This window comes from Harpegnathos saltator, unplaced genomic scaffold (assembly GCF_003227715.2).
Source record: "Harpegnathos saltator strain DR-91 unplaced genomic scaffold, Hsal_v8.6 scaffold498, whole genome shotgun sequence".
NCBI lineage: Eukaryota > Metazoa > Arthropoda > Insecta > Hymenoptera > Formicidae > Harpegnathos > Harpegnathos saltator.
Genome location: NW_020230313.1, coordinates 1,510,170 through 1,534,057, shown reverse-complemented (window position 1 = coordinate 1,534,057; position 23,888 = coordinate 1,510,170). Strand labels below are relative to the sequence as shown.

Genomic DNA, 23,888 nt, shown 5'->3' with positions numbered 1-23,888 from the left:
TTTATTCGATTTCTGCCGATAACACGCGACGTCGCGCCGACACACACATGCTCGTGATACGAAATGCGACTCGATCGATCGCACGTATGCGCGTGCCGTTTCGACGCCGTGCGCGATTTATCAAAGCGCGCGCGCCTTCTCTCTCTCTCTCTCTCTCTGCGCCTTGTAAACTGTTCCTTCGGAAAAAGATTCGTGACGGAGCGACGATAACCACACCCGAATGATAACGTCAAGCGATATACTCGAGCGCGATACCACCACTCGAACGTGTTACAAACGCTGATTAAACGCTCAAGTTACAGCAGGTGTTTTCGATGTACACATACGCGCATTAGTCCATTCGCGCGCGCGAGTGAGGCTGAGAAATTTAATTGGACACGAATATAATCAGCGCGCACTGAGGCGGGCAACGTCATCTCCTTCACGAGGCGCTCGTTTATTTCGAAAATCGGCCCGATTTGAAATTCGTTTACGTGGAACCCGCTCGTTTCTGGCCGTAAACGCGATATTTATCGACCCGCCGCGCCGCGCCGGCGATGTTTGCCAGTTTGTCGCCGCGCAACAAAGCCGGCGTTCGCGCGCGCGCGCGGCCGAGAGTCAATAAATTACTTCATTAGATCGCGATGTTCATCGGTATCTCACGGGAGCGATCGCCTCTCGAGGTTGCCATGAACGAGTGAACCACGTGACACAGCGCTACCGTTAACACACGCGAGCGCGCCTGCGCTCGCCCAACGAGCGATATATTAATTAATTAGCAACGATTCCGCGCTATAATTGCGCTGAGAACGATCGTACTTTACATCGAGAGGGCAGAACGAGGGCTCGATCTTGGGCGCGCGATGAGAGTCGCACCGGGGCGCGAACATTATTAAGCGGCCGCTGATTAATTCCGCAGCGCGGGTACGCGCGGAAAATGAAACGCTTGGTCCGGCTCGCTTCGACCGTAATACATAAGAAGACATTCGCGCCGCGAATTCGTGGCCGACCGTCGTCGATGGACGTTGCGATGAACGAGCGCGTGATTAATCGCAAGCCGCGCTCATTGTAGCCCGGGTCTCGCGGGCGCGGGCTCTCGTCCCGCTGGAAAAAAGAAAAGTTCCATTCCATTAACTCTGCGTTCCGTTAAGTCTCTTCACTCTCTAAGCAAAGCGGCACCGACTCGCCGCCGCGCCGAGAAGAAGACGGCCGCAACGCGGAACACGCGAGTTTCTCGGTTAAAATCACTCTTCCTTTTCTTCTCTCTGTGGCGCGAAGAACAGCGGGACCCGTTGCCCGACGAGCGTAAGAACCGACATCGTCGTCATCGTCGACGAGGGAGCGCCGTTCTCGTCCCTTTAAGCGTGTCTAAACTGCGGACCGCGACAGACGGACGCCGCTCGGCCCTCGCATTTTTATCCTCGCATTATATCGGTACGCTCGTTAGGCGCGTCCTCGCGCGATCCTGACATTGTCTCGGTAATTCGATACTTTTCTACCGTACTCGGCGTGATGTAACGCGACTATCGCACGGCCGTTAGTTTAGTCGTAACGTCATCGTGAGCGCGCAGAAAAATAGCTGAGCGCGCGCTCGTTCTTTACGTCTCTTTTACCTCGCGAGGATTACTCATTATGTGGGATTGGGCACGTGGTGGACGAGGTCGATCAAGTTTAAGAGATACCATCGTCAGCGAACCATCAATCAATCGTCGTGACATATGAAATCTCGTGTGGAAATATCCCAGTTACGGCGACACGGTGCGATGCATTGTTCGTGAAAAACGCGTTTCCGCGTTTGGCGGAAAAAAAAAGAAAAGAAAAAGTACCACCACTGTTCCTCGGTTGATTTTATCGTGAACAGTGACGTATCGCGAAAGACAGGCTTTTCTCTCTCCGGATAAGCAGCCGTAAAGCGATGCTTCTTCCCGATTTCTCCGAGTAAATGCGGAATCCCGGCCCTTCTCTCGCGTCCAACATCCCTCTCCTGGCTCCCCCTCTCCTCTCTCTCTCTCTCTCTCTCTCTCTCTCTCTCTCCGCGACTCTTTGCTCAAGTCCTCGCCGACAGCCTTGGGGCGTACGTTGCTCTTGTAAATCTCGTGAAACGTCTTACCGCATCGGGGACGCACGGGGGAGAAAGCTCACGGCTGCTCACGAGGCGGAAGCTGAGAGAGAGAGAGAGAGAGAGAGAGAGCGAGAGAGGGTGGAAAGACCCCCGCGCGCGCAACCCTCTTGGAGCGGCCGCTCCTCGTCGAGGAGCTTATACCGATCGCGATTAGAGTCCCCGAGGACTGTCCGATGCGAATCCCGGAGATTTCTACGGCTCGCCTCGGCTAATCTAGCTCGTTACCACGTATTCACGACACGTGAAGGATGGATCCGCGCGGCGGACGACCGTGGAGGGTCTAATAGAGCTTTGCTTTCTACTTCGTAGCGCGATCCCCTTTATGGCTCGTACGGATAGTTTCTTCGCGAGAGAAAGGTCGCGCGCGCTTGCCGGGGAATGACTACGGATATCTCACGCACGCACGTGAGCAAATGATTCAGACGTGTCTCGATCGCTCGTCGGCGCATTATCCGCTTAAAGTCCGCTGCCGCGGCTCGTTAAACACGCGGAATGATTAATCAAGAGACGACAACGCGACGCGGGCCTCGATCGCTTCGCCTCGCGAAAATAATCGCCGAGCGATTAGTCCGCCGATCCGCCGACGATGACGACTGAATTGATTCCAACGGCGTGGCGCGGCGGCGAATCGAATAGCCGCTCCTACGATAAGATTGTTTAATTAACGCGCGCGCGCGCGCGCGCGCGTCTCGCCGACGATCGGGAAAGGACGACGCGCGAGGACGATCGTAAATCCGCGCCGCGAGCCGCGATCGTAAAACCCGCGGCAAAAATGTGTCCGTCCGTTCACGTGCACGTGGTGATGCGCTCAAGTGGCCGCGGAGAAAAGTGCAGATGTTCCCGGAAGTGAGGGCCCAGGAAAGACGATGCAACCGGGGCTTGAAAGGGGGATTCCGAAGGAGGATACGCGCGCATGGATATTACACCGCTCTAGGGTTCGGGTGTGGTCGATCATAGGATAATGTGTCGTGAGAAGCTGAGTGAGACGGACTAACAGGGAAGACGCTTTCGTTTGACACGCGCGCGCCTCGGCAAAACCTGGGAAAACCGATCGTATATACGTTTCGCGCGTTGTCGATTATCGGTCGCGCTCGAGGCGAAAGCGCTCGATAAGTTTGCAGTCTTCGCGTGATGACTTCAAGATCTGCTCTTAATTATAGCGCGATCAAATTTAACAAATTTCGCGCGATTTCGTGCTTCGCGCGAATCGTCCACATTCTCTGATTGAATCGCCAATACGAGGCGAGCTGTCGCGGGCGATTCGTGGGCGATGAAAACGCGTGAATTTGCGAGCGGCTGACGCGAGCGTTATTGAATCTGAGATTTGCGAGATGGCTCGCTCGCGCGCGCGCGCGCGCGCGCGCGCTCGCAGGTATCGCTGGTGCATCGATGAAAATGTCTCAACGGACGATAAGTACGACGACGGGGCGACACTTAACCCTCTCTGCCTCGCTGCCGAAGACAGCTGTGGGCGCTAGGAAGGCCCCGCCGCTACATAACTTAAAGGCGACTATGGTCGCCCGAGTGGAACTGACGTTTCCTCCGGGCATTCGCCCGAGCTGACAGCTGAGAGTTTCTACTCGCGCGCGCGCGCGCGCAGTGCACGGCCGCACACACTTCTTCGCCGGAAATTGCATTTCGCGTCTGCGAAAATCCGCGTCCGTTCATTTCGATGCGATAAGTACCAGTCCCGTTCCGGGGGCTTGAACTTAAAATGCGAGTCCTTGAGAAAAAAAGGAAAAGAGATCGACAGAAAGAGAGAGAGAGAGAGAGAGAGAGGATCGTCGTCTTTCTCTCATTCTCTCCTCTCTTCTGCCCGTCGTCGCCCTCGAATACTCTCCTAGTTCAGACGTCTGAATTACGATGCCTGATGTCGCGCACGGCGACACATTACGCGATAGCAATACACGAATTAATGAACAAGCCGAGGCGCGCGCGAGCAAGTCGAACGTGGCGTTGCAGTGAGCCTCGGCGCGCGCTCGCTGCATCGCGATGATTCCGAACAATAGTACACTCATAGGAGAATCCGCCGGTTGCCGCGGACGGTTACCGCCAATCTCGCCGCTCATCTTCCGCCATCGGCCAGGGACCACTCGGTCGTGCAACGCCGCTTCGAAAGGGAATTCCGGAGGAAGATGTACGAACGTATGCGCGTGCGATTCCACGGACGGATTTCGCTGGAGGGCTCGGGTGTGGTCGATCGTAGGATAATGCTCGCGAGGATACGAGGGAGGAGAGATACGAGAGGGAAGAAGCTCTCGGTGCCTCTCCTCGCGAGATCGATGCCCAAAGGCGAGACGTCCTCCGCCTCGTCCTCCTCCTCGTCCTCTCTTCCTCCCCCCCCCCTCTCTCTCTCTCTCTCTCTCTGCCCATCGAACTGTTCGTGTACGTACACACGCGCGCGCGCGCGCGCGCACAGAAGGCGGCAGCTATCTTCAAAGAGGAACTTCTCTTTCCTAGGATTTTTCCTCGGCCAGGCCAAGGCGATTGCCTCTCTTTCTCTTGCCGTTCGGTGCCGCGCGCACGCGGGTCCGCCTTTGCCTTGTACACAGGGTGTTCGGATAGTCGTCGATGCGTGCGAGCGATTGCGCAAGCGGTGGCAGGATAATGGGCCATTCAGTGGCGCGTCCTTTTTATTCGCCGTGGCGCTCGAGATTATTAATTAAAACTAATGGAATATATCGTAACGGGCAAACAGGCGCACTGACACTGGCGATTGCTCTTAATGAGAGCTCTTTTTAACGCGCGCGATTAAGAGCCGCGATATCCCGTTGCCCGCGTGCTGTTCCCTTCTCGCGACGTACGTCGCCTCGCCATGATTATTCGCTAAATTAATGACTCGGCCGTCGGCTCGAATTCGCTCGAAGTCGCGACGAGGAAATATCTCCTCGTTCTCCCAGTCTGCGCAACGACGGCTTTTCCGCTGCGGACGTAAAAAGAGCCGCGCTGCAGCCTGAAAGCGGCGTACTGTTCTACGCAGCAGCTGACCGTCCGCGCACAAACGCGGCGTTGACAAAAACGTCAATGTCGCAGAAAAATCGGTCGTAGCGCCGCGCGCTCGAAGCGGCGCTTACGGCCGCGGCAAGAAGCCGAGCGGAGGAGAGCTCGTTACCGTTTCTTTGAACGGACGTGTTAAACGGCGGCTGTACATAATTGAATGGTCGGCTCTATTCAGGATCAAGGATCGGATCATCAACGGCAGAGACAGCAAGAGAGGGGAAAGGAGCGAAGGAGACAGAGAGGCGAGGAGAGACCGCGCGCGAGCGCGCGCTTTTTGCCGCCGTTCTGCGGGTTTGTTCGTAAGACCGAAAAGAAGGCCTCTCCTCACTCTCGACTCTCGCGGCGTCGGGCTAACATCTCGAGGAGAACGGCCGATCCTCGTTACCGTTACCGACGTCTACGGCTTGGTAGCACACGCGTGCGAAAGCGCATCCTCGGGGCGTTTTTCAGCGCGCACGGAACGCGGACGGAAATATTGCGCTCGGGAAATATTGATCGTGCGTGCCGTCGACGAATTTGTCACCGATCTTTGCTTTTTGTCGATTGTCGATCGGAGACGTTCCTCGGTATCGTTCCTCGGTATCATCTTCATTTTCCTCATGAGTACTCGCGATGAGATTCCCTCTTCGCGAGCCGTCAGCAACGAGCCAGCAGGCAGCCGATGAAACGGATGGCGACGATTAGAACAGTGGATTTGCATCGGGGAGTGGGAGGTCCGACTTTATACGGCCACGCGAGATAAGAGATCGGCGAAGCGGCGGCACGCAATCGCGTTTAACGATATTACACAATTTCCCGCGGAAAGCCGCGCGAACACGACCTCTTTCAGAGCCTGCGCTGCCGAGCGCTCACGAGCGCGCGAAACGACACTCGGGGCCACGATCGGCGGGGCGGCGGCGGCTAGAAGAATTTAATCGAGCGCGCGCCACACGATCACGACCACCCCGCTCGATCGAATTCCGAGAGGAGCACGAATAGGTATAACTCACGCCGCGCGTCGCCCGGTATCGGGTTCCTCCTCTTTCAACGATAATTCGATTTGGATCTTGATTCAAATCGCGCGACGCCTTGCCGTCGCGCGCTGCCTTGATTACAGGCCGCGCGCCGGCCGACGAATGAGGGCGAAACCGCGCGCGCGCGCGCGGCGATAACGAAACGAAGCCGCGCGTCCGTCGTCGTCCTACGCGTCGATCGATTCGATCGGCACGTTTGACCCGCCGAACGTGAATGATCGATTCCGCAGGCCGATATCCGCGCGGGATTGATACCGCTCCCCGTGAGCGATAGCGCGCCGGCGCTCGTTTCCTCTCGGAAGGTCGGTCCGCTTGATCTCCTCCGGCGCTCGCGGCGCGCCACAGGCGCTACGGTAATTCATGGCTCTCTCGCGTCTCTCGTGGCTCCGGGGGATGATTTCTGCCACTCCGTTCTGCCGATGAAAAGTCTCGGCCGCGTCGAAGCGCAATTTTCGCCTATCCAGCCGGTGTGTACACGCATCGCCCCGCCGCCGCGCCGCGCCGCTCTGCGACGTAGGAGAAAAGACACTAAAGCGGTGGGGCTTTGATCCGCGCGTCTCGACACGCGTGGCAATAATTCAGATCGCAAATCGTGAGATACGAGCCGGAGGAAAAATGGAGGCTGCGTTGTCGAGCCTCGTCGGGTGCGTTTCGATCCCCACCCTCGGCGAGTCGACCGTTCCTGACGAGAAGAACGTCGGGGCGAGATACCGCGGCTTCTTCGCCTGCGCGCGGCGGCTACTTTTTCTCCTTTTTCGCAATGCAGCGAGGTACGAGGTACGTATAATAATAATTACATCACGGCGCTCCCCGAAGGTGGCGAGTGTTGATTTCGTGTGCCGTCCATTTTGCAGAAACGAAAGTCGGTCTTCGATCCGCGGGCGGTGCTTTGATACGCACAACTTCCTACGGTGAAACGAACTGGGCGATTAAGTCGGCCTTATCTTTCGCGCGTATCGTCATCGGATATGCGCGCGAGATAAGGATACGTACTCATTCGTTGCTCGCCGCTTTACTTTCCTCCGCGCTTAACGTCTAATGTACACTCTATTTAGCGCACGGCGTTCGCGGTCGCAGCCATTCGTGCGCAGACGCCCCCGATTTTGTGCATCCTCTCTCGCGAGCGCGGGCGTGTGTTGCTATTATTGTATTGTATTATTTGCAGGGGCGCCACGACCAGATATGGGAGATTATAAGTAAAAGGCGCCTTTTCACACACAGAGTCCCCGCGTTCTCTTACGCTTTCGTGTCCGCGCAAATTTTATGTTTTTAGCACTCGCGCGCCCGAGAGCACAACCGCGCGAAAGTACACCGCATGTGTTTCTCCGCCGTGTAAGAGAGGAGAAGGCGACGACGGTGACTGAGTGAGCGCGCGCGCGCGAGAGAGAGAGAGAGAGAGAGAGAGAGAGGTGGAGTGACGAGAGAGCGGTGTGATGGACCCCGCGAACAGCCGTGTGCAACCTCGCGGCTCGCTCGCCGCGATATACAGATATTCGTTCCATTAATCTCGTATCGATAGATCCCAAATGACTTTCCTCCGATGCCCATCGTCGATATCCTCGTCGCTGAAATCGATTAACTCTGTCTGCCCAACGTGCGGATCTGTCAGGCTCCAATTCGCGTTCGTCGACGATATAATTATAATCGACGAGAGAAAAAATGACACAATCAGGCCACCCTCCCTATAATTGAGACATTTTATATGAATCCGCATCACACGAGCGCGCGCACGCGCACACCCTCCGGAGTATCGGGAAATTACTGGATCTCATTTATGAGGCTGTCGTAGAGGTAGATCTAACGGAGATAGAGGACAGCTGATAGATGCGCCGTTAAACGCACGAGTGCGTTTTGTAGAAAGGATCTCCGAGTGTTAGGAAATTCATGGAAGGTAAAAGGAAAGCTTCGAGCAACCGGGAGAGAGAGAGAGAGAGAGAGAGAGACGCCAGTCACGTCGGTCGTTTCAAAGTCGTCTCCGTCGGCCGACATTGCGCGACATCGGCGGCGTCATTGTTCTCCGCGGCAGGCGTCGCGGCGCGGGCGCGGAGATCCCTCTCGCGAAGTCCACTACTTTCTAGCTGTCTCGGCGGACACGCGACGTTATCTGACTGCAGGAAGGAAAGCAGAAGTCCTTCCCCTCGCAGAGTCGCCTGCGTCTCTCGCATTAAAAGTCGCTCGATCGGAAATTAGATCGAGTCGTGGGCGGTTCTTCCGGATGATGATTCCCGCGGCGAGGCAGCTTCCAGAAGAGAGAACGTAAAAGGCGCTCTCCAAGAAAGTTTAAACCTTCGCGCCCGCTAAGGCCAACGGGGACAGGCCATATACGCGCGGCCGTGTCCACGTCTAATCTGTTCAGTCATGCGGCTATCTGTGCAATAATCGTCTCGCCGGTCGGCTTCTCGAAAATTCGCGATTTTCGCTGCGTGTTATCGGCAAATCTTCCAATTCACGACCGACGACGGGAAAAACGACGCTCTGAGGCGAATCTCCCTTTCACTCCTCGTTTTTACGTCGCACGACGATGATGACGCGGACGTAAGCGAGGCGAAAAAAGGAGGAAGAGAAAAAGCGCTAGAAAGAGCGTGGGTAGAGCAATCGTGGGATGAAAATTTCATAGAAATGCATACACGCGCGCGTGTTCGCCGACTTGACACGAGCGATGTGATAGATACAAGAATCTACACACTTGTCTCGCTCACAATTTCGTATTTGAATACCATTCGCTCAAGCCCATCATCGTTCGACGATGTGCAACGCACAGCTTTGCGCAACACCGTCGGATTAATCTGTGTGTGTTCAGGATTCTTCGGAAAGTAGGACTAGCGATATCACCTGACTGGCAGGGCTCTCGGCCAAGGAGAGTCCTGCTGGTTGAACGGCCGACTACAGCCGGACGGACGGTACCGCGCGAACTATCGCAGGAACTGGAAGTTTCACCCATTATGCCGCGCTCTTCTCCGGCGATTAGGTTCCTCTCTAGGCGCCTCTCACCGCGCCGCACACCAGCGGCGACCTTCGAGGCCACGGTTGGCCAGCTCTGGCCTTGACAGCAGTTCGAGAGAGGGAATCAAAGTAAACAGCTAATCGCGAAGCAGAGCGCAGGAAAAGCGCTGCTGTATCGCCGCCGACGCGCGCCGGCCGCGCGTCCGGCTCTCTCATCCATCCGCCGTGCCGAAATCCGAGCTCTCTCTTTCTCTCTCTCTCTCTCTCTCTCTCTCTCACCTTCGGCTTTATGAATAAGCGGATCGATCCTCCGCCGCTCTCTCACGTCCCGGTCGGTCCATTCTCACCGTTGACTGCACCGGTCGCATCTCTCGCGCTCGCCACGCCCGCTCGAGACAGCAGCCCGAGAATGAAACGCGGGCTTTTAACGGCGTGTCTGAAATTTGCCGGACGAGCGAAATGCGATGAATTGATCGCGGCCCCGATTGATCACTACTACACGGGAGCACACCGACGTTGAAATCACGACGTTGCATCTTTTCTTCCAATTTTGACAATCATATTTTCCCTCTCGAGGAAACAGCCAAAGACGCGCTCCCGTAGGGTAGGGAACCATTGTTTGCGTAGTTTGCAGTTCGCCGGGCTATTCACGCCGCGTGAATTAGCCTTACATGGAAATTGGGCAATCCGGCCATTTTTACATCTACGTTCTCGACCGTCTCGAGCACGACTCGGCTTCGACGCGCCAAAAAATGCAACGATCGGGAACGCTAATTAATTGCGACCGGCGGTGGAGCTTGGCCAAAAATGGCCTTGTGGCGTAACACGTGCGCGACGGTTACGTAAAGCCCGCTGACTGTCCGTAAAAGGATTTCGGCAATTTGAATGACGACGCTTCACCGAGCAGAAGTATGCACGGAGGGAAGATGCTTGAAGTATACAGGCTTGCGAAACGTGGCAAAATCTCCGTCTCCTCGGCGCTCGAACGTAAAATTGAGCAAGTTGAAGCCGGTAACGTGCAAAAAGCCCCCCCGCGTTCGATCTTCTCGTCGCAGCGTCGCGGCGTCGAGGCGTTACATGGCAGCTCGGAAAATTCGAGACCCTGTCTCCCCGCGCGCTGTCGAAACGCGCGCTCCGCGTGCGGAACGCAAGTGCGCGGGATTTTTTTACGAGTGCAATCGCCGAGCCGGCGCGGTGCGAGAGAGGATCGCTCATAGACGCGCCGGGAAACGGGACGAAGCGCCTCCGTAAAGAGAAAGAGCCGGTTGAGAACCCTCGAGATTCAGGTTCTACACAGGGCGACCCGACCGCGGAGAGTCTTGGGTGGCATGAGAGTCGGTGGTCGGTCGCGCCCTGCGCTAACCCAACCTAACGTAGCCTAAGATCGACTCTTCTCGGCTAGATTCTCTCCGCATATCTCTCGAAACCGCATATCGCGGCGGTCCACTGTACACGCGGTCCCTTAAGTAGTCATGGATATCCATGGCTGCTCACCCCGGCAACAGCCGGAGGCATATCGCCAATCGACTGGCCTATCTGAAGAACCGATCGTTTGGGACAGCTTCGGAATGCTGGAAAGATCCCCCCCCCTCCCTCCATCCCGCCCCGGCTCAAAGTCCCGCGGTCAAGTACACCCTCGAAATCCAGCGGAATTTAGCGGACGTGACCAATATGAGAAGAAACGCAAGGGCCCGCTGTGAAAGGAGCCGCTCAGGAGGTGGCCGGCTTTCGTCGAACTTCGCACAAACGTGCCCCTTAGACCTTGGCGTCGTTTGAAGACAGCCGCGCGCTCTGTTCGCGTGAGAAACGCGACCCGGGCCGGGCTGCGACAGAGAGCCGGCCTGAGACTTTCCTCCAAAAACTGAGCCTCCGGCTGCAGTCGACCGACTCGCCGGACAGCCTCGACCGAGAGCGTGCCAGAGCGTCCACTACTTACTTAGTGACAAGGAAAAATTATCTCATTTGCGCGCGCTCGAGGAAGGAAGCCGCCGCATGATCGAGGCAACCTCGTTCGCCCAATTTCTCTCGAACGCGGTCGCGGGACGTGAAAAGCAAAATTTCACCTGCCCGACTTAAGTGTCTCTCATAGCATAAACTATACAGTTATTGACCACTTAAGGAAGCGCCGTGCTCCTCGTTGACATATGGCTGGCAGATGAGCTCCGCTGAGCGTAACGCGTGCGAGCGAACCACGGCGAGCTTCGTCGTCGTCGTCGTCGTCGTCGTCGTTGCTCGCGCACGGAAGACGCCAAGTAGATTATCTCACATCGCACTGTATCGCCGTATCATTTCGTTATTCCGTTCGACGCGGGAACGGGGAGGGGAGGGGGGGAGGGGGGGAGGAAGCTTGTCGCAAGCGTAATGGCTGCGCGCTGCGACGAACTGCGTCTCACGGCGAATTCGCAGGGACATTTCTCCTTGGAGAACCGATTCAGAGAGAGAATCCACCGCGAAGCCACGCGCGATGACTCGCGAAGAACGCGTTCACGAATCCACGAGGCGATCGCAAATCACGGCGCTTCCCGATCGGAAATCTCTCTCTCTCTCTCTCTCTCTCTCTCTCTCCGATGGGTCTCCTCGCTGTGTGTTCGCAGCGCGCGGCGCGCTGTGAAGAGAGCATCAATTTGGCGTTTAATCGATTTTCCACGGCGTCCTGCGCACCGACGCGCGATCGCAGGACGATCGCGAGACCGCGATAAACCACGAAGGGAGAGAACTTTATCCTGACGGAACGGCTCGCGCGGTGCACGTCCGCGTCTGTCGAGATCTCTCGCGGCGCCGATGACGGCACGTCGCTCCAATTAGTCGCAGCGGTAACGATTATCGTAGACCGGGATTTCTTGTTATCGATTCACCGCGGAAATCGATCGAACTCACGCCGATCGGCCACTTTGCAGTGACACAGAATCCACCGTTCGTCGTGCTCGAATCGCTCTCGCTTTCTCTCTCTCTCTCTCTCTCTCTCTCTCTCTCTCTTTGTTTTCTCCAGCGTTATCATCGAACATATCAATGAATAATAATCGCGTGCGATCTGACGGACGTGTCGGGGGAGGAGACCGAGTGCGGGATAAAAATCGGCAAATCGCCATGATCCGACACACGCTCGCTTCGAAGGCTGCAAACAGCAGGCGGCTAACGAGTTACGAAACGCGATTTGCATACAAGCGGACGCGGGAGACGCGAGGACCTCCCTGCGGTGGCATAGGACTTCATTCCGGAAGAGTTGCGATTCCTCGCGATTCAGGCAAGGCGAGGCGAGGAATTCGGGCCCGAAGACTGATGCTGTGTGAACGCGTCGCGACATTCCTTCCTCGCGGAAATGCGAGCGCGGCGCTTCGGGCATCGCGAATCAAATGAACGGACACACCCTGGCGAATGTATTCGCTAATGAGTCTTCCGAAATTTAGAAATCAGTTTCGTGCACTGAACCATCCTGGCGCATTTCGAAAGCTCCCTCCGTCTCTCTCTCTCTCTCTCTCTCTCTCTCTCTCTCTCTCTCTCTCTCTCTCTCTCTCTTGTTACGCCAGTCGAATTAATTCAATGTAACATTCATCGAAATTCCTGCTCGTTAATTGGTCCGAAATAAACTTTCTCGATCCAGAGACGAATTCTTCGGATGTCTAAAGAGACGAATTGGACACCGCGGTTGCGCACGTCGATAAACTCCCCTGACATTTCCGAGGTCTTCACACCTGAAGATAACCGTATCGCCCGCGGCGAGAGCGTTCGACTTTGAGCGACAACGATGCCAAAAACTATTCGTTATCCGTCGCTGCGTCCGTCACTACCTTGATAATTCGTGTCGCAACATCGCGAGCGATTGTGGAAGCGACAAGGAATGACATACGTAACACGATCGTGGTGACAGAGTAAGCGCGAGCGAGCGGGCGAGTGCTCTCGCGTCTCGTTTAATCCTTTAAGTGACGCAATACGCGTAACCATTTACCTCGTAAAAGTGTTTCGTTCGTTCGGTGCGTCGTTAGTACTTAAGTAATTGGCCATAAAGCGCCTGACATGCGCACGGTGAGACGTCCGATTAACGGGAGAGACGACCCGCGTGGCGAAAAGTTACGCGACTGTCCCTTCGCGCTTTTACCCAGAATCGTAAATGCCTCGGCTACGGATGAACCAGTTGCGGCCTGCGATAATTAACGATAATATAACATTGCTGCGACAGTTGCAATAATTTAGGGACCGCAACGTCGGATACGCTGATACGGTTGTACAATGAGCTGCTAGCGATGGATCAACCGACCACGTGGACAAACATTGACGTAATTAATTTCCAACGACCGATCGGGTCGTATTGGCTCCCCCGACAGTAATTGTCTCGTTACTCTCTCTCTCTCTCTCTCTCTCTCTCTCAAGAGAGAGACAACTGCGCGGATTAATGCGCGTCGAGCGGGTTAACGACATCGCGACACTCGAATTCGCGATCGTCGCGCACGATCGAGTCGAACGGCGGGCGTTGTGGTACAATTAAGCGGATCGTGTCCCAGATCTTAAACGACGATCGTGTGTGCACTATCAAAAGTAAGACTCGCTCGTAGACTGACGCGACCTTTGACTCGGGACTTACGGTATCGCTCGATCTTTTTCATACTCGACAAAGAGATCGTTGTCCTCTCTCGCTAGCGCGGGAAGGGTAGGATCGCGCTCGACCTACGTGAGACCTACGTATCGAAATTCAAGAAGACGATGACAGAGCGGCACGTGGGAACCGAAAGCAACGGCGCCTCGTGTCGGCGAATACACACAGTACGACGTCGATAATACGATACTGTGTGTACCGTGTGCCGCAATAAATATCGCCGCGACTATGCATTTGGCTCCGTTGAAGAGCAAGCCTTGCGGAGAGCGTACTGAAGAGAAAGAGAGAGAGAGAGAGAGAGAGAGAGAGAGAGAGAGAGAGAGAGGGAGAGAGAATTGATTCGTACTTTGAATGACAATTTTTGCGAATACTACCCCGTTAAATTGCGACGCGCATCTTCGATGTGTTAGATTCAACGAGCTAAGGCGAAGATTGACTCGCTAACGGATTAAGTCGCACAGTTGTTACTAACCAGATCTCTCTCTCTCTCTCTCTCTCTCTCTCTCTCTCTCTCTGTCTTTCTTTCTCCCAGTGTGTATGAACAAACGAAATCTAAGACGCGATAGCGCACGTGTGGGAACTGGGATGGAAGTAACGGCGCGATATGCATGATCGCCGGTAGCAAAACGCGCGTATGCAAATGCTCCTTCACAATCGTTTATATATGCAAAATATACGGCAACGACCCGAGAGAATTCGAGGCGGCGAAGATCTTAGACCTTGAAAAACCACAAAAAATTCAGCAAACTCATATACCACCCCGCCGTAATCGGGAAATTTCATAATTTGAAAGTCCGGTCGTTCCGAAACAAAATTCTCCGACCGAGAAATTTAACGCGGTCACCTCGAGCATAAAAAAAAAAAGAAACCAGAATCCAACGAATCGAAAGTCTAAAAATTTAAATATTCCAAGATCCGCGACTCTAAGAGACGCTCACGATTCCAGGACGTCTAGAAGAAATTCAGGAATCCTTGCTCTCGTTTTCCCGCAAACACGCGAGCTGGCCATCCATCCATCCTGTCTAATCTTTCGGGTATATAATATACCGCAGGAGGGGTAGGAGGAGGGCGGTGGGATGAGATATCGTTATTCCCGGGGCTCGCTCGACGATTTATCCGTCGTCGGTGGCACGAAATTCAGTCTGTCGTAACGGATCCGACATGGAAACCGACGAGCGAGCGAGCGAGAGCGAGAGAGCGCGCGCGACACGCATATTTCGTCGCGTGTAGGTGCAGGATGCACTCACGGGGCATGCAGGTACAGGTACGCGATATGTGATACGTAATACGCGCGCGCACCCGTATATACCGTATGCGGCGGAGAAAACACTATCGAGAAGTCTCGGCGGACGCGGAGGTCTCGGCGGGACCGTTAGGAGGCTTCAAGGATATCCTGCGTCTCGCGAACGCGACCGGCGGGAGTTATTTTATGCGGGAGCAAAGGGATGAGATCGTCCGTCTTGAAAGTGTCGCCTCCCTCCGTATTAAGAACAAAAAAGAAAAAGAAAAACAGCTAGAAGTCTATTTACTTAGTTTTTCGCTCAAAAATAAAGCGCATTCTAGCGCTTATTAAAAGCGAGTGAATCGTGCCACTGCGGCACAGATTTGCGAGATGAATTTTATTTCCACTTCCTGGATTTTTCATCGGAGCTTGTGACGTTCAAGTGACGCGTTTGGTCCGCACGTCGACGAGCTTTGCATTCACCGCGCGGCCATCCGCGTTAATGAGAAACCTCGATCCAACGGGAGAGTCTCTTCGGACAACCGTAAATAAAATCGGCGAGATCACACGGATCTCAGGCCGGACAAACAAACAAGCAAACGAACAAACGCACTTGGCTTCGCGACCGCCAGTCGCGCACTTGTCGAAGCTTGTGTGCGCGCGAGTGAGACCGGCTCTCGCGCGTCGGTAAAAAATGTCGAATCATTAAAGCGCCTGATGATTACCGACGTTTTATGGTACATTGTCGTAGCGAAGGCTGCCGGTGAGAAGCCGAGGCGAGCTGATCGCCGAGAGGCAACGATTGGAGAGCGGCGTATGTGGCCTACTGGCCCAGTAAGGCCCCGGCGTGTCGCGCGCTTCGCGTCGATCGGCCAATATTCCTGCGCTCCCGAGGTTCATTACGCCTGTAATTAAGCAGGCCTCGGCGGCCGCTCGGCAAAGGCGACTCCTCGCCTCGCGGAGACGCGCAAAGTATCACGCGCGCGAGCGAACGCGACGTGGGATTTCGGGGCGCGCGCGGGGCGTCGGACTCGCCGCGGCCGCGCGATTAATAGGCGCGGATAAAGCGTTGCTAGATTACGCCCGGGTCGCGACATCGGTTAGGAGGTCGAGTCGGCCATCAATCGCCGCCAGCGAGGCGGCCGATGAAGCGGTTCGCGTCGTCCCGCGCGCGGCGCCCTTCGGAAACGCGAAACAGTCCCGAGCGGAGCCGCGCCGCGCTGCATTTCTCCTCCAACGGGACCAAGGTGCCGTCGTATCAGAGAGAGAGAGAGAGAGAGAGAGAGAGACAGAGATAGAGTCCGCGAGACATTGTAATACAGCAGTTGCACCGGCAGCAGCCGTCGCTCGGCGGCGCGCGGTCGGCGCTCGTGAGCGCGGCTCGACGAGGTGTTAACGACGGAGTGTAAACACTGGGCGCGGCGGCGCGGCGGTGTGGAAATCCTCGGGATCGCTAATAGAATCAAACAAGAGCGCTATTTTCGGGACGAATCGAATATGCTAAGTGGAGGCGTCGCGTCGCGTCGCGTCGCGTCGCGTCGCGCCACTTGCGCCACTCGCGCTACGCGCTCGCTCTCGTGCGTTTGGACAAGCGTCGAGCACACGAACTCCTCGGTGTCGAAACCGCACCCAGCTCTGCAGGAGTGGCTGCTGCTACCGCGTTTCTGTGGTAGCGGCGCGCTGGAGAGATCTACAAATAATTATACTACTCCCGCGCATTGACGCAGCACGTCGAAGCCCGCTCTCGCGCGCGGCCGCGGCCCGACTCGAGGATCGATAATAATGAGGCTCGCGAGTGCGCGGAGAATGTCGGGATGTTTGAGTCGCGCGATGCTCGAATTCGAGGTCTCCGAGCAATTATGCCGCTTCCCTCTGCGCCGATCACGCGGATCTCCTCGGAGCGCACAGCGCACAGCGCGCCTCCACTTCGGGCTCGACGATATAATGAGACTTAAGTATAGAGACACTATATATCGAGAGAGAGAGAGAGAGAGGGAGAGAAAGAGAGACTACGCTCGAGATACGAGAATCGATCGGCCGATAGTACACGTCGTCGTTATTGTACGTATTATTCGTTTCGTGATCGCCAAATTTCTCCAGCGCTCTCGGTGGAGGCCGATCGCCGCGGGGTCACCGGCCGGAGCCGGAGCCGGGGCCCGGGGCCCGGGGCTCGGGGCCGGGGCCCCGCGACGCGTGCTTTCCAATTATACTGAAGCTGCTCTAAAGTAGCTCGCTAATTATTCGGACCCGATCCCATCGACGAGCGAGCGGTGAGGTACGGGGAGAGGTGGGGTCGACCGTTCCGTTTTGTCCGCGGAGAAAGCTGGAAATTCGAGAGTGCTCTCGTCTCTCAGAAATCTATCGGCGCGATGTTCGCACGTACATCGCGAGCGTACTACACGGCGATGCGGCGGGGGCGGCGGCGGCGGCGACGTCAAAGTAAATTACGTGTACGGGGCTGTTGTAGACCGGGCCAGAGATCGCGCGTCCGTTACCGCGCGACGACGGTCGCGCTCGCGGTATCGCACACACGTCGTTGTTCCCGTTCTATTCTCACTCTTACTTTTCTTCTCTCTCTCATTGGCGAAACCGGATTTTGAAACTGGGACTTACGGCGAGCGCGAGCGCTCGCGCGGACCTCGCGGCGCATCGTGCGAAATGAGAAACGTCCTACAGCTCGGAGCTGTTCGCATTAACGCCGCGCTGCGCGATTCTCGACGGTGTCGTTTGAAAGATGATCGTTGCTCTTTGCTAGGTGTGGCTATCGTAGTTCACAAGGGCTAACGCCCGAGTCAACGGCGTAATCTCGACCCCCGACGTGCCACGACGTGCGTACAACCGTGAGAGCCAACGATCGGCTCTCTCGCGCGGCCTCTCGTGTTTCCAAATGGTCAAGAATGAAAACGCTCTCACGGCTGATATCGCTTCCCAAGTGGCGCGAACGCGCGCACGGCGACCTTGTTGTCAGTGGACTGTCGTGAAATTAAGCTCGCGAGTAGGATGCACGCCTCGATAGCGCGCCGATGTTCTCGTTAGACAAACGATCGATTGTGCGTTGTGTACGGCCGCGAGAGAAACTCGCCGTCGAGCGTCAACGGCTCGGAGGAACTTGGCGAGCTGAGAGTCGCGATGTGTCCCGCGAGTTCCCTCATTCTGTCCGGCAAATCGAACGCACCGCGCGAAACTCCACCTTTCGCCCGCTCGGTCGATTTATTCGGCGAGTCTCCGTTGCGAATCGATTTTTCACGATTCGACGGACGCCGGCTCGCCGCCGTCCGAGTGCGAAACAATACGACGAGTGTCCGTAAATCTTCGCGCGCCGAGAGACGCCTGTAAAATTTCGACCTGAGCGCGTAAGCGCGCCGTAATTTGCGGCAATTTGTGCGTTGCGACTCGTAGAAAGTCCCAGGACGAGAGGGACGATTTATAACCTCGCGTTACGCGGAAATGTTCTGCGACGCGAGTTTCCGCGCGCGCGCGCCTTCGCGTTGCAAGCATTTCTGAACCGCTGCGCGTCGAACGTCGAGCCGGCTCCGAGGGTGAAACTTACAAGGTGCGCGTTTAATAAGGGGATAAGCCGTAAAGCCGCCGTATCCGTCGCAAAGCGACTCGTAAATATCCCCGCGAACACCGTGTCGACCAGCGTTATGGTGATACGCGCGCGTGATTCACGCGATTCGGACGGAACAACGACTTTTGACAAATTTACAGCTGTCGCCGGAAGTCGTTATCGTCCGCACGCGCACGTACGTATACGTGTGTGTGTGTGTGTGTATCGTGGAACCGATGGCATGTTTGGAAAAAAATTGCGCAACACGGTCTTTCTGTCGAACCTGTCGGAGGGATCTCTCGCGAGAGGGAGAAGGAGGAGGGAAAGCACCTGGCTCGTCCGCGCGATCGAGTCGAGGTCACACACGAGGAGACGATATCGGTTTCTCCGGAGTATGCGCCTCGCTTGCGTCAGCAAGTCGAGGGTGTAGAAGGTAAATCGAGCCAGAGGCAGGGGGAGAGGATAAGAGCGCTGCGAGTTTCTCCCGATACACGATTTGTCACTTAAGTGTCGCTCGCACAATAGAAAGCGGCAGATTCGATTCTCCCGGTGACTCGTTTCGCGCTTGAACTTGCCGCTGCCTGGCTGCCTGCTTGCCTGCTGCCTGCAGGGCCAGCCTGGCGCTTTTTAAGCGGCCGAGGATGATCGTGACGAAGGGCGTGGGAACGTCATTAACCCTTTCCTGCGGCGCGGTGCGGCGCGGCGCGGCGAGCGCTGCTCGCGAGTGAGACTTTCATGCGAGGCGCGCTGCGCGAGGGGATGCATGGAAACTTATGATAGATAACATCTCCCCTTAGACTTATTTGCTTTCGGCTTCTCGGTCCTCCGTCGATGTGCCTGCATAAATTTGCAATTTTCGGAAGAGCCGGGACGGGACGGGGCCAAGGGGAGATGTTATCCACGCGAAATTAACAAGCCGAGGGATAACGTCGGAACGGAAGGAGGTCAGACGAATGTAAACTCTTATCGCGCGCGCGCTCTCTAATCTCCGTGCCTCATCTTGCTGCCTATGATTGAGAATGAAACTTTGAGTCACCTGCTCCTGCGTCGCGCGACTCGAATAGAAGCGAATCGACGCCACGCCCGATCGAAAATTCTACGCAATTAGAGTAACGTGAAAACACACATACACACACGTTGTGTGTCTAAGACTATCGTCGTCGCGGAGCGCGTATTGCAGGCTTATCATCAGCCCGCAAAACGGACATGCATTCCGCTGACTCGAGCGTCTCGCGTTCTGACCGCTCGGCGTTTGTAATTACGTCGGCGTTTGTAATTCCGCCGGCTAAGCTCAGCCGGCTGCAATCAGATGACAATTTAGCGGGAAGTAATGATATGTGCGCATGTGAGAGCAGAAATGGTAAAACGCCGTCTCTCCCAGACGAACGGCAAAATCCGCGGGGCGAGACGGCGCCAGTCGCTGAGATGCTTCGCTATTGATCGCAATTAATGTACCGATGTGAACCTGGCAAACAACTTGACCAAAAAAAAAAAAGAATTTGCAATATGGTTCGATTGTACTTCGTTTGTACCTGTTTGTACCACTTTTTGTTTCATTTGTACCTCGTAGGATAAAAAGATAGGGGGAGGGGGAAAAGTAGCCAGCAAGCGAGCGTGAGATATCGCAAAACGGCCAAAACGCCATTCGAAAGAGAATCGTCTATACCCGTTTGTATCTCCCTTCAAATTGTACCTCAATTTGTACCTCGAAGGAGCCGGATCAAGTACAGGATCTTCAAAAAACGTCCAAGAGACACTTTCGCCAACTTTTGAGATATCGCAAAACGGCCAACGCCATTCGAAAGAGAATCGTTTGTATCCGTTCCCGTCAAATCGTTTGTACCTCAGAGGAACCGGAAGTACAGGATCTTCGAAATACGTCGGAAAGTTACTTTCGTACTTATACGATATCTTATACTTGCTTGCTGCCTATTTTTCCCCCTCGCCTATCTTTTTATTCTTTGAGGTACAAACAAAAAGTGGCACAAACAAAAGTACAATCGAACCGTACTGAGAACTGTTTTTTTTTTTATTAAGTTGTTTGCCAGGTCCACATCGGTGATTAATGTGAAACTGTGCCGCGCTCGAAACTAGATGCGACTCGAGACGACAGTTCGTAATTAATTTCTAACTAAGCGATATGAAAAATTCGCCGTCTCACTTACGCTCGACTTTGTCCGTGAAGAACTCGCGCGAGTTGGGAACTCGAGGTTTGTCTTCCGCTGCGCTATCTTGCGCCAAGTCTCCTCTCGCCTGTTCTCCAGCGAGTCTCAAGTGTCGCAGTGTACACCCGTCTCTTTCCAAGTCCCGAGAGTGCACACTGTGTATTCAGCGATGACGGACAAGCCTTGTTCCTGCCGAATCGTCCTAGTTTCTCGGTCGTGCCGACTCCTCCGTAAGACCGAAACGTTAACCCGGTTGAACGATCGAGTGGCTTACGCCATGCGTGCAATTATTAACGTTGCATATGCACATAATATGATGCACATAATAGGAATTCCTTCTCGTCAAGACGCAGCACGACGCTCGAAAGTCTTCGCCATCGACCAGTGTCCTTTGTAACGCGGGAGGAGGGCCCAGGATTGCAACTCGTACTTTCCACGCGCACAAACGAAACGAGACGAGACGAGACGAAGCGATAGCGCGTTTTGCCCGGACACGAGATTGCAAGTAAGCGCGTGTTCCCAGCTACGCACGATCACTGGTAATGACGCACCGAGAAAGTCGCTAAATTGCAAGTTGCCGTGCGAATTCAGCAAGTTCGTTACTGCGGCGCGAATTAGACGTAAGCAACACACGCCCGCCGGGCTACGCGCCAACTCCGACTTTTTTCTCTCCTTCTCTCCTTCCGGGATTTTTTTCGTCGCCGGTCCTTGCTCCTTTCGGCGACATGCTGGCGGCGATCGTCAGCGTCCGCGTCGCCACGACGGCCGAGTTGACATTTACGGCGATCGCGAAAACGCGCGAGCGCGAAATTTCTCCTCTCGTAATGGCAGATCCTGCTCGTCCTTAATAGCGCACGCGATTTCGGAGCGCGCAGAGCTTAGAGAACTGGCATGTCTAATTGTTGTCTATACGTTGCTGTTAGCTGCGTCTTCAGTATCACGAAAGTCGTTCCGAGCGATCGTGGAAACGCGTGAGATGGCCGCAGGCAGATAAAAGAATTTCGCGTTTGGAATTTCACGGAATCGCGCGCCGCGCCGCGCCGCGGAGGGCGACGCAGAATCGCGTGTCTGTCCGCTGCGTTTTCTGTGCTTCTGTGTTGGACGCGTGCCGCAAGGCCGCGGAGGAGGAGGAGGATGACGACGACGACGACGACGACGACGAAGACGAAATAGAAGATACGTCCGCGACTGTCGTGCGCAAACAAGCTCGCGAACAATCCTCGCGCGTTCGCGTGAGAAATAATGACAAGTGGGTGTGATTGTGTCATTATCGGCTCGTAAGATGTCCGTCTCCCGTGGGTGAGCCATAGACGGGTGGTGTGCATTCCTCCCCGATGATCGGGAGAGGAGACACCCGCGGAAGCCTCGTGCCATTTCTGTCGCGATTCCGCAAGCGACGTCGACAGCTCGCGCCGATCTAACGAGGCTCGTGTGTGCGCGCGCGGCACACGTGGACACTATAATGAAATACGTGATCCATCTCAGAGAAACTCCCGGCGCGAGCGGACGCGCGTGTTACCCCGCGCGCGAGCGGATCCTTTTAATTGAAACTTTCAAATCTATCCGAAACGCGCGCGCGCGCGCGAGCACGCGTCCGCCAATTTCGCGCAGGCGGCCTCCTCTTCATGCAAAGCACCGTGCTGCACCGCTGAGCCGCCACGAGTGGGAGACTGATTACTGTCATTACGTAGCTCGTAGATTGAAAATTTATCTCGCGTTTCCTCGCGAGAGCCCGACGCTAAATAACGGCGATAAAGGCGAGCGCATGATTCGCGTTATGGTAAACGCGAGAAGGCGAGCGCGCGCTCGCGCGCGCGCTTGCGTTGCGTGCGCGTGTGTTTTTGCACGCGCACCGTACCATTTGTGGGACTTAATACGCATAAAGCGCATAAAGCAGTCAGATTTCTAGAGCATTATCATTTCGTGCGTATCTGCACCCTAGCGCGGGGTGCGGAGCGCGGCGCAGCGCAGCGCAGCGAAGCGCGAGGGTGATCGATAAGGTCGTGCCGTTGATAACGTCGCGGCGATTAACGGCGCGATTCACGATCGCGCGCGGTCGTCGTATTAATTAGAGCCATTTTCATCAGCCGCAATTGAGAGCGAGCGAGCATTAATAAAATCGGCCCGAATGGCGGAGATCGAATCATGCCAATGTCCTCGCTTTTCCAGCCGTCGGCGGCTCGCACCGCGCTGCCGGTATAATTATTTCTAATCGGTTTAGAAAATGCGCGCGCGCGCGCGCGATCACGCGCTGTCGACGAGGTGAACGGCCCGTCCGTTTCCATCATTCTGCTATCTCCCAGCTTTTTGCGCCAATAATTCGCGGATAAAGGCGTTCTTCGCCGCGTTCGCAGTCTTCATCTTGCACGCACGCACGGCCCGACGATGGTCTTCTGCGGTCGGGATGAGTCGCGGAGGGAGAACATGTACGGGGGAAGTCCGGTGAGTCCCCTCCTCGTAGCGAAATTTATATTTCTCCGCGGAGGAAGAATGTTCTTCTGAAAGCTTGACGCGCCGGATTGGATCACCGATTTAAAATCGACGTCCATATTTTTTTCCTCTCCCTCTCTCTCTCTCTCTCTCTCACGCGCCCCTTTCTCCGCTTTTTTAGACCACCTGAAACCTTGCGTACATCTGCTTATATAACTTCACATTTCTTCTCCGCTATTATATTCCGGCGAAACCGTGCGCGACGCGCACGTCGGAAACGGTCTCTAATTAGCGGCACCGTAAGAGGGCCTAAGGTCAAACGCGCATCATTATTAGCAGATCTCAAAGAACGACTAGATGATCCCGGCGCGTCGTGTGCTTTTACTTCCGGTCGCGCCGCGGTCGGCCTTTTTACCGCGCGCGCGGCGCGGCGGCAGTCTCGCCGGGACCGGGAACGGGAGTCGCGTCAATTAATTAAAGCCGCGAGATCTGCTCGTGCGCGGCACCGCGGCACTGGCGTCCTCGCTTTTCCAGCCTACGGGCTGACGTCGGCGCAATTATTTCTAATCACTTTAGAAAATCCCCCGCTGCGGCGTCGGCGGCCGCCGACGATCGGCGACGATCGAGTTGAGCCGCGCGTGTATGTATGTGTATGCCATCTTTCTCTAGGCTGTCCGACCTCCGCTTTCTGATGCGCGTCAAAGTTTCCTCGCCGCGTCTTCCAGCTTCACCATAAACGGCCGATGTCTCTCGCCGGCGATAGTGACGGCGTCGCGGTCGAGTCGCACTCGTGAGATCTCGTGCGGAGAATATCGGGAATAGATCGAATCGAATTGGAAGAGAGAAGCTTAGCTAGCTCGTGCTTCCTTTTCC

General features: G+C 55.5%; 1 protein-coding gene across 3 annotated transcripts in view; it reads right to left on the bottom strand.

Moving 5' to 3' along the window:
* The window catches only part of knockout (Stork-head domain-containing protein knockout), a 79,282-nt gene that overhangs the window by 48,757 nt on the left and 6,637 nt on the right, over nucleotides 1-23,888 (bottom strand). Inside the window, exon 1 of one of the 3 annotated variants that reach the window (XM_025302484.1) lies at nucleotides 20,586-21,995. The exons of the other annotated variants lie outside the window; for them this stretch is intronic. The gene's annotated coding sequence lies outside the window, so the exon portion shown is untranslated. Of the gene's footprint in view, nucleotides 1-20,585; nucleotides 21,996-23,888 lie in introns of those variants that run through there. 3 annotated transcript variants of the gene reach the window in all.